Below are 12,443 nucleotides of genomic sequence, written 5' to 3'. Positions count from 1 at the left end.
GGGGGGGGGGGGGGGGGGGGATAAAAGGGGGGGACAGCAGGCAGCTCGGGGCGATGTAGGCGTGCGGGATACCTACCTCTATCCAGTCTCTCTCGCGTCGGTCGGTTCGGTCACGTGGTAACGTCAGCGAACCGACCGACACAGGCAATCTGGTTGCGCAACATCAGGCAGCCCAAGACGACGACGACGATGACGACGACGACGACGAAGGAACGATGCTTCGCTTCGTTTCTGCTCCGTTCCTTCGTTCGCCACGGTAAATAGGCTAAAAGCGTACCCGCCTGGTATGTACCTGACACCGCGAGACCGCATTCAATCGCAATATAAGAGTCTCGATATATAATCTCTGTCTCTCTCTGTTTTCTCGACTCCCACTCGTCGTGCCTGTCGTCGTCCGCTTCGAGAGCTCGACCGCGCTTTAATTGAAATCTACCTCCGGTAGAGTTTTCTCTCTCTGTTTTTTTTTTCTCTTATTTTGACACGGAATGTTTTGTAATAAATTTTAAAGAAAGATTTTATTTTTTCCAAATAAAGATTTTTATGTAAGAAATGCCGGTCCTATCTTAATTAAATTGATATAAAAATAATGGCCGATTTTATTACATTAGTAGAAAATCATTCTCTCTTTCTTATAACATTATATCTTTCAATCTTAATTATAATTTCTTTTACCATATAGAACCCATCGTACCGAAGCATTAAATTTAATTCAAACAGATTAATTAATATAAATCGAGCGCAAAATATATATAATTATAAGAAGATTGATAATTAACTTAAGAATCATCTTAGATTTTTTATTTCCCTCAATCTTACTTGGCTTCTTTCTTCATCTTGGCAAAGTACTGGAGAAAAAAGTCTTGAAAAAGCCTCGAAACAAAAAATGTATCAACGACCGGATAAAGACGTCAGTATTCTCCGAAATATGATCTCAAAATTCGCGCTAGCTATAATTACATAGAATTTCTGGGGCATCCTATATAAAGAGGGATGAAGACTAATTACGTCGCGTAAGGACAGATCAAAGCGGCAGCGTCGCGGCGAAAGAGAAAGAAAAAATTGCAAGAGAGAGAAAGAGAGAAAGGAGAGAAGGAGAGATACATGCCATTATAACGGCCGTGAAGAATTCCGTGTTCCTGTCTGCCGCGATGTCGTGATGCTCGTCGTAGCGAAGAAATCGAGATGAGGGCCGGGAGGATTGGAAATGAAATTCGGCACCTCGGATGCCGGATGCTATCTATACACGGATGCGGAAACTGGGTCGGCTAACGGTGAAATTCGTGCCCCGGCACGAAAATCCACTTTGTATATCGCGGCCCTAGGTGCCGGAAATCTTTCGATTAATCGCGGGAATCGTAGACGAGGGGTCGATAAGAACAGTCGGCCGTTTCTTATCAAGCATCTTCCCTCTCTCGGAATGGATCCGCAAATTAAGAGTCTGCAATTTCAAGAGAGTGAATGAGTATAGTCTCAGAAAATATATGTAAGACATATTCGTCATTATATATCCCTTAATTCCTAAAGTTTATAATAATTTTAACATCGATACGATAAAAGAGAAATGAGTTCGTTTCTCTAGCAGTTTTCGAGATAGACACCGCTAACTGAATCACGATGTTATTCCTAATTAAAAGTAATTATTGTCGAGTAATTAATAATTAGAGCCCATTATTGCGTGCGATCGTTGTGATGATTAAAAATTAAAAAGATACTCTCTTTCCTTTTTCTACGCGCGACGCGAATAAACGTCTACGAGCGATCGCGCTCAGTTTCCTGAGAACTTTAAAATCGCGCACGCACCTGAATCCAGTTACCGTCTCGCACGACTGAGCAAACTGGAAATTTCCACGGAACCCGGCGTTGTTTTTGCACGCTGATATTTTCCCTAGCATCGGCACGTTTTTATGCGGACGACCGGCGTTGAGCAAGAAACCGCGAAGCGACGATAAAAATCTGAAACGGAGGTAACGCGCGATCTGCGCGCAATGTCGATGGCGAATGGATTCGCTCCTGTTCGCCAGTTGGTTCGTAAAGAGACAAGCAAGTGGCGAGAGATTCACCGCAAAAACGATCTAAGCCGTTTTCGGCTTCGAAAGAAAGCTGAGAAAATTAAATCTTATTTTAACAACGTGAAATAATTAAGATTAAATAATTATAATGACATGATATATTTAAACCTGTGATAATCTATATTAATAATTAATCTAATTTTCCTTTTAGTATTTTTATTAGAGATTAATTCAAACAGTTTACGCCACTACCTAATTATCATATAATTCAAGAATTTAATTTTTTCTACTAAACTTTCTTCTTACTACTTCTTTAAACATTAAATAAGGTGACCTAAAAGAATGTAAGAAGAACGAAGAGACAGGAAATCAAATTTTCTAACATATAAGATTAATGAACATGAAAATAATAGTCAGGTGATCACTTTTTGTTTCAATCGTGTATCTTGTCCGGATTTCTTCTTTTTTTTTTGTAATCATTATATCTCGGTTTTAGAGAATAAGATCAAATTAGAGAAGCAACGGCCAAAAACAAGACGAAATCGACGGCACGTTTTACTTTGTATATAGTGAGTCGGTAATTTCGTTCGCATAAATTATCGTAATCGCCACTTAGTGAGGCATTTAAATGCTTCCTGTCTTTCGCGCATCGTAAAAGAGAGAGAGAAAGAGAGAGTGCCTTTCCTGATTGAAAATATAAAAACAATCCTTGACGGATGTGCAGGTAACTTCTTGAGACTTCTTATGGTTCGTTCAGTTTTTATCTTTGCATCAGGGTGTTTCGAAAGTTGTTCACTTCGATCGCAAAGCTTGCAATATATTTTTGGAGATGATTCATTTTTATATTTACTTTAAGGGGGAGGGAGACATACATCGAGAAGCGGGTTAAAAAAAAATCGATTTTTCAATTTTTATATTTTCTTAAAATATGATATATATGTTAATAAAGTTAATAGTTTCCGCAAAAAAAAAAAATCATAAAAACAGGTACAGTTAATACTAAATATTTAACAATCAACTTTTCGACTACTAAATGTAATACTAACGGTACTACAAAACATATACATATCAATTAATATTAATTTCAAGTTACTTTAACATAATATTTCAAAATGATAAGATAAAGTGCATGATCGAGTAGTGAGCTTTCCATTAAATGTTACAGCGTAATGATGATTCCGGGACAAAACGTCACATGTAAAAGGTGAATGTATGTGTGTGTGTGTGCGCGCGCACACGCGTTCATCTCTTGGCGAGAGAAGCAGTCGACCGACAGTTACAGTTACCAAAGAGTATATATCAAATTTTAATCGAAAACCAAGATCGCGCATCTCTCGACATTGCGTAGGCCGGCTCGTCGGCCTAGAAACATTCACGAAGGCTCGAGTCCGTTGCGTTTGTGCACGCGCGAGCGTGTTAAAGCAAAGCGTAGCTCGTGCGAGACGTGGCGTTAATACTTTAATTAGATGCTCGAACGGGTTTCAAGTAATCGGGAGGGGAGAGGGAACGGGAGTTATACGTTTTCCCAATACCGCGCATCCTCAGCGATCCTGCGATCGTAACGAGGGAAATCGACGATTAGCAACGTTGTTGCGACCAGTTCTGGTGTATGCAACTATTTATCCTCGGGAATCCGACGTAAAATGAACGAATCAATAAATCGTTATTTGTTTTCTTTTTAAAGAACGAAAAACACGATTAGAATTGGAGAGAAAAGTATCACTCTACATTGGTAATTTTCTAAAATCCTATATTTTATTCCGTTCCTTTTTTTATTATTTTACTGCCTTTTCTTTATATCTCTCTTATTGAGTTTTGGAATTTTATTCTATTTCCTTTTTACATTCTTTTATTGTTATATGTATATTGTTTTTTATCATTTCTTATAATATAAAAATAAAAGAAGTTAGAGAGAAGGATATCGCACGTTCATCAATTACTTTATTGCAAATCCCAAATTTTTTAAAATAATTTTTTTTTTCTTTATTTCAATTTTTACTTTCTGATTGTTTTTTTTTATCAATCTTTTTATTCTCGTTTCACTATTCTATTTATTTAGTTTGGTTTATCGGATGCTAGAGATCTTTATGAATATTCAAAAGAATTCAGAATTCCCAGGATACTTATATCCATCCAAGGATATACGGATAAGCGAAACGGAAAGAGAGATGCGTTATTCCTCAACCTTGAGTGATTTACATTGCTGCCGGATATATTCCGTTGTAATTACGCGATCGCGCTAGTGACGGCATATTATAAATAATCTCAAGTTCTTATTCATCGAAGAGCTTCATCGCGTTTCTCGCCTCTTGACTGAGCTTATTCGAACTGTTTGATAAATACTAAGAATAATTTAAATTTGTATTTTTATAATTTAATTTTACGCGCGTTGTCAATTATTTTTAATCCAGCAAAGATTTATTGATTTAAAATATAAAAATACATAATTAGTAATTTTTCGCTCGTTATCTCGAAATAAATCCGAGTAACGATGACAAGGTCAATACAAGCCCTTAGGCACATGTTATAAAGTACTTACAGTACAACCTCTCGTTCTCCATAGGAGGTTGATCTCCGATAGTAAATACTAGTTTCGATCTTTACTGCAAGTACATGATAGCACACGTGCACCAGTATCAAAAGACTCGTATTGGCCTTGTCATTGCATTGCTCGATTCAAAAAAACAATTTCTCTCTTGATTTAAAAATTTGGGTTAGAGAATCACAATAGAGTTTTTTTAATAAATTCCGATTTATCCCAAGTAATTCGAAGATTTTAAAAATAATTTCAGACGTATTTTTAAAATTTTTACGTATGCTCTTTTGTCGCCGCAAACGTGTTTACACGCAACGCACAATTATATGACAAAGTATCTTGCGCGAGCATGGATATCTTATTATGCAAATACGCGGCTGATACGTCTCTCCGGAGATGTGCTACGTCTACACTATAGACCCCGCCGTATCCACTATTAGCGGCTGCTTTCACGAGGTCTCGATAGAAATCATCGGACTCGGGCTTTTCTAATCGCTGATTTACGATATTCCGCGGCGCGTATAATTATCGACCTTTTTTCTCTCTTTCTTCTTCTCTCTCTCTCTCTCTCTCTCTCTCTCCCTCTCTCTCTCCACGTTTCGCGAGATTAATGATGCGCGTATACTTTTTCGCACGCGGACGCTCTGAAAATTATCCGCGCTCTTAGCGGCGCGTAATTACGCATTTCGTCATGCTGCCGGATAACAAATTGCCAGTATCTTGGATGCAGCCGATATCTCGGCGCCGGGACGCCCCGCGATCTTAACGACCCGCCACGGGTCGTTTTCTCAAGGCCCTTATAGACGCCTCGTTGACCCTTTCGTGTCCTTATTTCTCGGGAGAAAAATCAGAATCTCCTGTTCGCATTAATTATCCCCGACCGAGAGACGCGGTAGTTAAACGTAAATGAAAATTACTCCGCACCTCATTGGAGAGAAATAATTAATTATTTTCCATATTTATTTAATGTCGAGAAAGAATTCAGCGAGGGACAAATTACGAAGTCACTCGTACGCAAAAATAATTAATGTCTCTGTGTGAATCACCATGATTCACGCAGCCATGGAATAATGAAAAAGGTTTATTCAATTTTCTTTCTTCTATCCGATTCTCTTGCTTTAATAAAAAGAAAAAATCGAATTTTATATGTAATTTATGCGAGCTAACAAATAAATTAGCGATATATAATACTTAAGAGATTAACCGGGAAGAAAGTTGATTATACATTATGCAGATACGTGCGTTCATCCTTTTAAATTGAAGGTGAGAAGGAGACGAAAGGGGGCCTCCCTCTAATATATCGCGACTGACCTATTAGCGTAAATCGCGCGGACGTGTTTACGGTTGAGTTGTTTGCATCTTCCGCTTTACATAATATTTAATTAAGAGAAGGTGGGGAAAGAACAGAGGAGAGAGAAGGAGCGACGGTTAAGGGAGCAATTTATTCGCTCTACCGGCACTATTTATCACTCCACGACGCATACGTCCGAGAACTCGGGCCCAATATTTTCGGGATATCGAAGGAGGAAGCAAGCGTGTGCGCGAGACACGCTTCGTTCTACGCCGCGAAGAGGCACACACTGACTCATCTCGCGATTCGAGGACTCGATTTATCGTCCTCCCGGAGAAAATTCAACGCTCATGAATATTTATCGCGCGCAAAACAATTTCTTCGTTTTTTTCCCCTCCCTCCCTCCCTTCCTCCTTCCCATCTCCTTCTTCCTTCACTGGCTCACGTGCAAAAATTAGGACAAGCGTTCTTATAACGAATACAAGTTTTATTGCGAATAAAATATAATATCTTGATTATAAATAATATTTCTTGATTATAAATAAATTATAAATAATCTATCTCTTCTCTTAAATTTCAAATCCGAAATGCCCAAATATTAAATTATCGATTGACAATTCTATCATAAAAATCAGAGTTTTTTATAAAATAAAAATATTCTCATTTTTATTTTTTTTGAGGATTTAAATAATTTCTGCACAAGTAATTAATTCTGGAATTACTACAAGTTGTATTTCATTCGAAAGAGTTTATATTTTTTGGCATTATTTTTCTTTTGCCGTAAGATTAATTTAAAAGTATATAATTAATTTCACATAAAATTAAAACTTCCATTTATATTTAACGATTATCTCGAGGATCATAATTGCATATAATTAATGACTCTTGCGTGCGGTCGTTAACCAGAATTTGATTTTTTTTTCTTAGACTTTGTTAGATTTTGTCGAGCGCCATTGCGCTGCGTAAGCAAATACTGTTATAACGAAGAATTAAGAATAATCTGGGGAGAGAAGAGAAGGAGATCGGATTTCGAGTAGGCCCGAAAAATACGACCTGGAACCGTGAGGTTCTCGGTGCTTAACTGTACATTATCGTAATACTTTTTTCTTTTTAGTCATTGTTCGAATTAAGGGTCAGCCCGTGCTCATAAAATTACCGAGGCCTACTTCGACGTACCGGACTTTCACGTCGTTAGTTTGTACCCTTATTTTCTTGATTGCAGCGTCGCGACGGGGCGGTAGAAAATAGAGTGAAAAAATCGACGAGACTTTGAGCAAAACAGTAATATAGTTAACTTCTCCATAAATGTATACCGTAGAATACAAAGTAATAATAAATAAAGCAAAAGCAATAAAATACTAGCGACAATTTAAAATAATGATAATGAAAAGTTACAATAATTGTTCAAATAATTTGTAGATGTATAAAAGAAATTTAAATTATGCGATTTCTATAATTTTGAGGAATGAAAAAAGGAAGATTAAGAAAGATTAAAATGGGGGAAATATTGAGATTAAGATTATCATACTAAAATAGTATGATAAAATAATGTCGTATGAACTGTTAATGAGATAATAATAAAGAAATAAACGCGACTAACTAATTAATGAAAATCCACGATATAAATAGATAAAATAATTTTCCTCGCTTTTCTTGATCTTCCTCTTGATCTTGTTTTCATGCTAACTGTTCTAATGTGATTAATATACCGTAATGTTAATAACGTTGGTACGTGATTAACGTCATTCAAACGATGATTTATTTGCGATCAGCTCTATATTAACTCTTTTTATCGACGATAAAATGTTTTGGTATTGATCCAGAAAAAAGCCGTTGGGATAAATAGGCGCGTATGTATTGAAGAATTGAGAATCTCGCGCGAGGATCGAAAGGCGTATCGCGCAATCGAGCGTAGCCGGTAATTAACCTTCAAGGACGTTGCAACTATTTTAAAATAAGCAAATCCTGATCCTGATATCGCGCCGTCAATCGAAGCCTATCGACGTTGCCGTTCGAATCCAGATCTATCAACCGCAAGCCAGACTACACAATTTTCGATTCTTGATTTATCGAAAGAATTTCCATGTTAAATATTAAAACTAATTATGTATTACGAAAAGTAATAAACAAATTTATTTCTCCATACATTACACATATATGTTGCCTGATAATATATTTTCCACTACAATATACTTATTTATATAGAGCTCTCGGAGTGACTCTTGATTGCCTTGTCGTCCAATAAAATTACATCCAATTATCCGATTTTATTTCATTTCATCACTCGAAGGTTCTTTTTTTCGTGTGCACGAAAACATTTTCGCGCTCATGAGAAGGTTGCGCGAGAGTCCTTGAGATACAGGATATCCGCGTCATCGATCCGATCGATTCGATTGATTCGATCGACTACGTTAGAAAAAAGGCGTTACGAACAATGCATCTCGCGAGAATAAAAAGAAAAGAATCAACGGTGCTGTTGTAACGGATCGGGAGTTCCTTTATTTATTTATTTCGTTGTGCACGCGCGTTATCCTCGTCCTTGGAGGAAGTTACAGACAGGAACGGGGTCCGTGAGTAATGATCAATGTCGCTGATTGAGTAATCGTCTAGCGGTATCGATCGATCTCGCGTCTTGTCACTGTCGTTAAAAATAAATTCGCGAACGTATGGGCTATGGGAGGGAGAAAGAAAAGAGAAGAAAATAAATTGCATTCGCCGAACGAATGCGACACTCTCGATTGCTCTCGTCTCAGACTTGACTCGTTCTTATATTGTACAATAAATACGCTATACAGGATGTGTTTTAATGATTCGTATTTAGAATGTGAAAATTTTGATATCTCTCTCATCTCTTGTCTCTAATATATTTTTTTATTTTTTAATATCTAAAAAATTTTAAATATCTCTTTAAAAATGTGTATGATATTATTTGATATATACAATATACATATTTGTGTGTTGAATGTAATATTAAATATTTCTATTCGATCGGTTACCGACTGTCATTAATTAATTCTCGGGAATAACGTAAACTGTATCGCTCTTTTAGGGTAAAAAAACGATAGCTGCATTATTCATGAATTCCGTAAACGGTATTTACTCCACGATCGATATTCACCGTATTTAAGTGTTGCAGCCACGCGATCGCGATTGCAGATGAAGACATTTGCATTGCACAATCGCGATACGCGGACGGCGAAACGGAGAAAAAAAAAATGAACGCTCTACATCGGATAAGTTTAATGCGACACGTTTGCTAATTGCCGGCGCGATTATATTATCACTGTCCGTTATATAAATCGTTGAGAATCTGAATGAACGCGTGCGTAGAGGAATCTCTTAATGCAAGAATATTCGCAAACAAAGAATCACCGAGATAATTCAACGAAATTTCTCGCCGAAACACCCTATATATCGTTTGATGAATCGGTTGCATGTGTTCGAGAGAAACGGATATTTTGTTCTCCGCTTCGGTGTTCGCGAGATTTAACGGTTCAATTTTTTCCCTTTCTATCTCTCTCTTTTTCTTTCATTTTTATTATTTTTGTCGCGACAGACAAGCGTATACATAAAATACTGCGACCATGTTTCACGGTGTACACTTTCCTCAGATGTCTATTTAATGCTCACGGCGGTATGGAAAGTATCTTTCGTTCGAATCGAAACAAGTTGCGAGAAATATCAAGCTGTTTAAAACTCGTTCAAGACAAATTTTCGAGAAAATATATCCGAAAAAATATATAGTTTCGAAACGTTCTTGTATTTACCATTATTGGATCTACTAACAATAAAAAAAGATACTAGATAAATCCGCCAGTACAATTGATAAGAATAAAAGAATTGAATTACAATTCTAAATGTTAAATTCGCTTTATTTTACATAATTGTTTATTATATATCTTTGGAGGAGAAATTGATGAAAAATAAAGATAACGATGTTAAAATTTGTCAATTACTGAGTAGAATTGCATAAAAATTAAAAAAATTATTAAACACCTAAATAAAAGTAATATATACGGAATAGAAAAATTTGTCTGTCTAATGTCTGTCTTCATCCACTTATTCCGTATGAAAAGAAATGGAAAATAATTAAAAGGGATACAAAAATGGAACAGCAACCTTTGACTAATACTCTGCTCGTTTGTCGTATACACTTGTGCGAGAAAGGACGCGTTAAAAAATAAAGATCACGGTGCTGAGAATTCAAAAGGCAATCATGGGATTAAAATTGCGCTCTTTTGTGGCACAATAAAACTGCGGGGAGAAAGGGGTACTCAAGGCCGCGAGCGGCAACGCCACTCCATGATACTCACGCGTACCCGTGACACTTGTTCCGGCGATTTAGGAATTTGCATGATCGAGCATACGTACGCACGCCCGCACACATACGCGTGCGCGCACTTATACGCTTGTGTAAAGTCCACTCGAGACTAGTTATCTCGTCGAGAATAAGCAATCGCTAATACCGGGACGGCCTTAATACGACTTTAATGCACCTCCAAGGCGTTCACCCCGCGATACTACTCCTACTCCCTCCTCTCACCCGTTTCTCTGTCCACTCAACAACGTTTCTCCCTTTTCTTCAGTCTAGGAAATTATGTCAGCGATTTTTCGATTCCCTCGTCTTGTACCTGTGCTTGCGAAATCGACGGACACGAAATAGAAAACCGGAATCGCTGGAATTCGGACAGGTGTTCCGGCGTTTCGCGCAGCGAAATCAATCGCCACCAGATCGATCCCGTTGGAACAAGTATAAAGTTTCTTTCTTTCCAGCGGTGCTTTATCCCACAATAAGTTGTTTACAAAAAAATTAAAAAAGAAAATTTTGTTTCGTGTAATCTAATATATAGAAATTCTAGTTTCAATATTTTTCGTAGATTTTTTACAAGCTTCAATATTGTTACAATTTTTGGATTCAAAATTACAAAAGAAGATAATAAAGTTTGCAAAAATTTTGAATATCTAAAAAATACTAAAACGTGATATCTAGAAATTCGAAAAGACTCGCGAAGACGCAGGAAAAATTCGAAATCTCGAGATTCAAAGGATCCCGAGTCGAGAATTTCAGAATCCGTGGTCGCGACTTTTACATTTGTGTTGGCGCGCTCTTTGTATTCCGAAATGAATACAAACACAATGGCGACCGTGGGATTTCGTATGCGGACAGAGGGACACGAATTCCTTTGCTACCAAAGACTAAAGGAATAAAGCGGATGTCGAGTTAATTTTAAATGCACCCTGCGTAGCCCGTGCATCTTTCTGTCTCTCCTCCATTTCGCTGTGATTCGATGCATTTTTTCGAGAGGTGTGTTGCTCATATCTTGTACTCGAAATTTTAGAAGAATTTAGGTATGCGGGATTAAATCCATGATATAAAAATATAATAACATAATGCATTTTTATAATGTAAATTTATAGAAAAATAAAAATTTTTCGAGATGCTAGATTGAGAGAGTATTTATTTCATAGAAATTAAAATACGCGCGAGATTCTTTCTTTTGCTGTTTCTATATTTTAAAAAAATTTTAATCTATAAATAAAATATAATAAAATATTTTTTCAAAAATTAAATATTGTTACTAAACACGTGACTAACGCGAAATTGGAAGATTTTGTATTTTAAATTTTCTATCTTTCAACTTTTTGAATATTTTGTCTATATAATAATTGCGCAAACATACATTTATATTATTAATATATCACGATTAACTATGTTGATTATTTCCTTGATATTACTCGAGTCCGATGGGATAGGTATTTTAGAAATCATTTTGCGAAGCGAGAGCGTTTCTCGCGCGAGGAGTAAACGAAACGAAGAAAGCGAGTCTACGGATCTTTGGCGGCGATTTCCCGAAATTCCGACGCGTTCAATTAAAGCATCGGACATAATAACGCTCCGCTTTCTCTGATTTTGGCGCTGCCAGAGCGGAGCGTTGCTCGCCTCTCGGAAGAGAGATCGTTAATCGGGAGAAACAAACGGGGAAATAAGATTTGTAACCAGGACTAATTACAATGGCTGGTGCGGTGGCTTCCGTCGTCTCATACAATCGACATTACGTACGCACATACATACACGCAATACACACAAACGTATGCGCACCTTTAAGCCGACTAAATAAGAGTTCATAAAAACATTAAGAAAACTCATTTCATCTCACCGTGAGAATTGTAATCGTTCAGCAAAATAACAAAGAATGAATAAAAAGATGCGATATAAAATAAATATATATATAATACATTGTTAAAATATTATTGGAGGTCGTTTTGTATGTGTATATAAAATATCGCATTCACATATTGAAAATATGTTGTAATTTCAAAAAAGCTCCCTTACATTATTTCTCTTGTATTTATTTATTTCCCTAGAAATTATCTAAGAATCATCGACATAAAATCATATATTTATTATATTAGCTAGTTTAGCGTCAATAAAATTGTATTTAGAGCATAGAATTTCTGAAATATATCGTGTTGCCATAAATAAAAATATTATTGAAATATTTCTAAATAAATTATAATTGATTTGAATTTTAAATACTAAATAAATTAAAATATTTTTATATGCCTTACTAACTGTATCATTTATGTGAATATATTAATGCTAATT

This window comes from Formica exsecta, unplaced genomic scaffold, assembly GCF_003651465.1.
Source record: "Formica exsecta isolate Colony F162 unplaced genomic scaffold, ASM365146v1 scaffold120, whole genome shotgun sequence".
In the NCBI taxonomy this organism is placed as follows: domain Eukaryota; kingdom Metazoa; phylum Arthropoda; class Insecta; order Hymenoptera; family Formicidae; genus Formica; species Formica exsecta.
Note: the sequence above shows the minus strand (reverse complement) of the source record.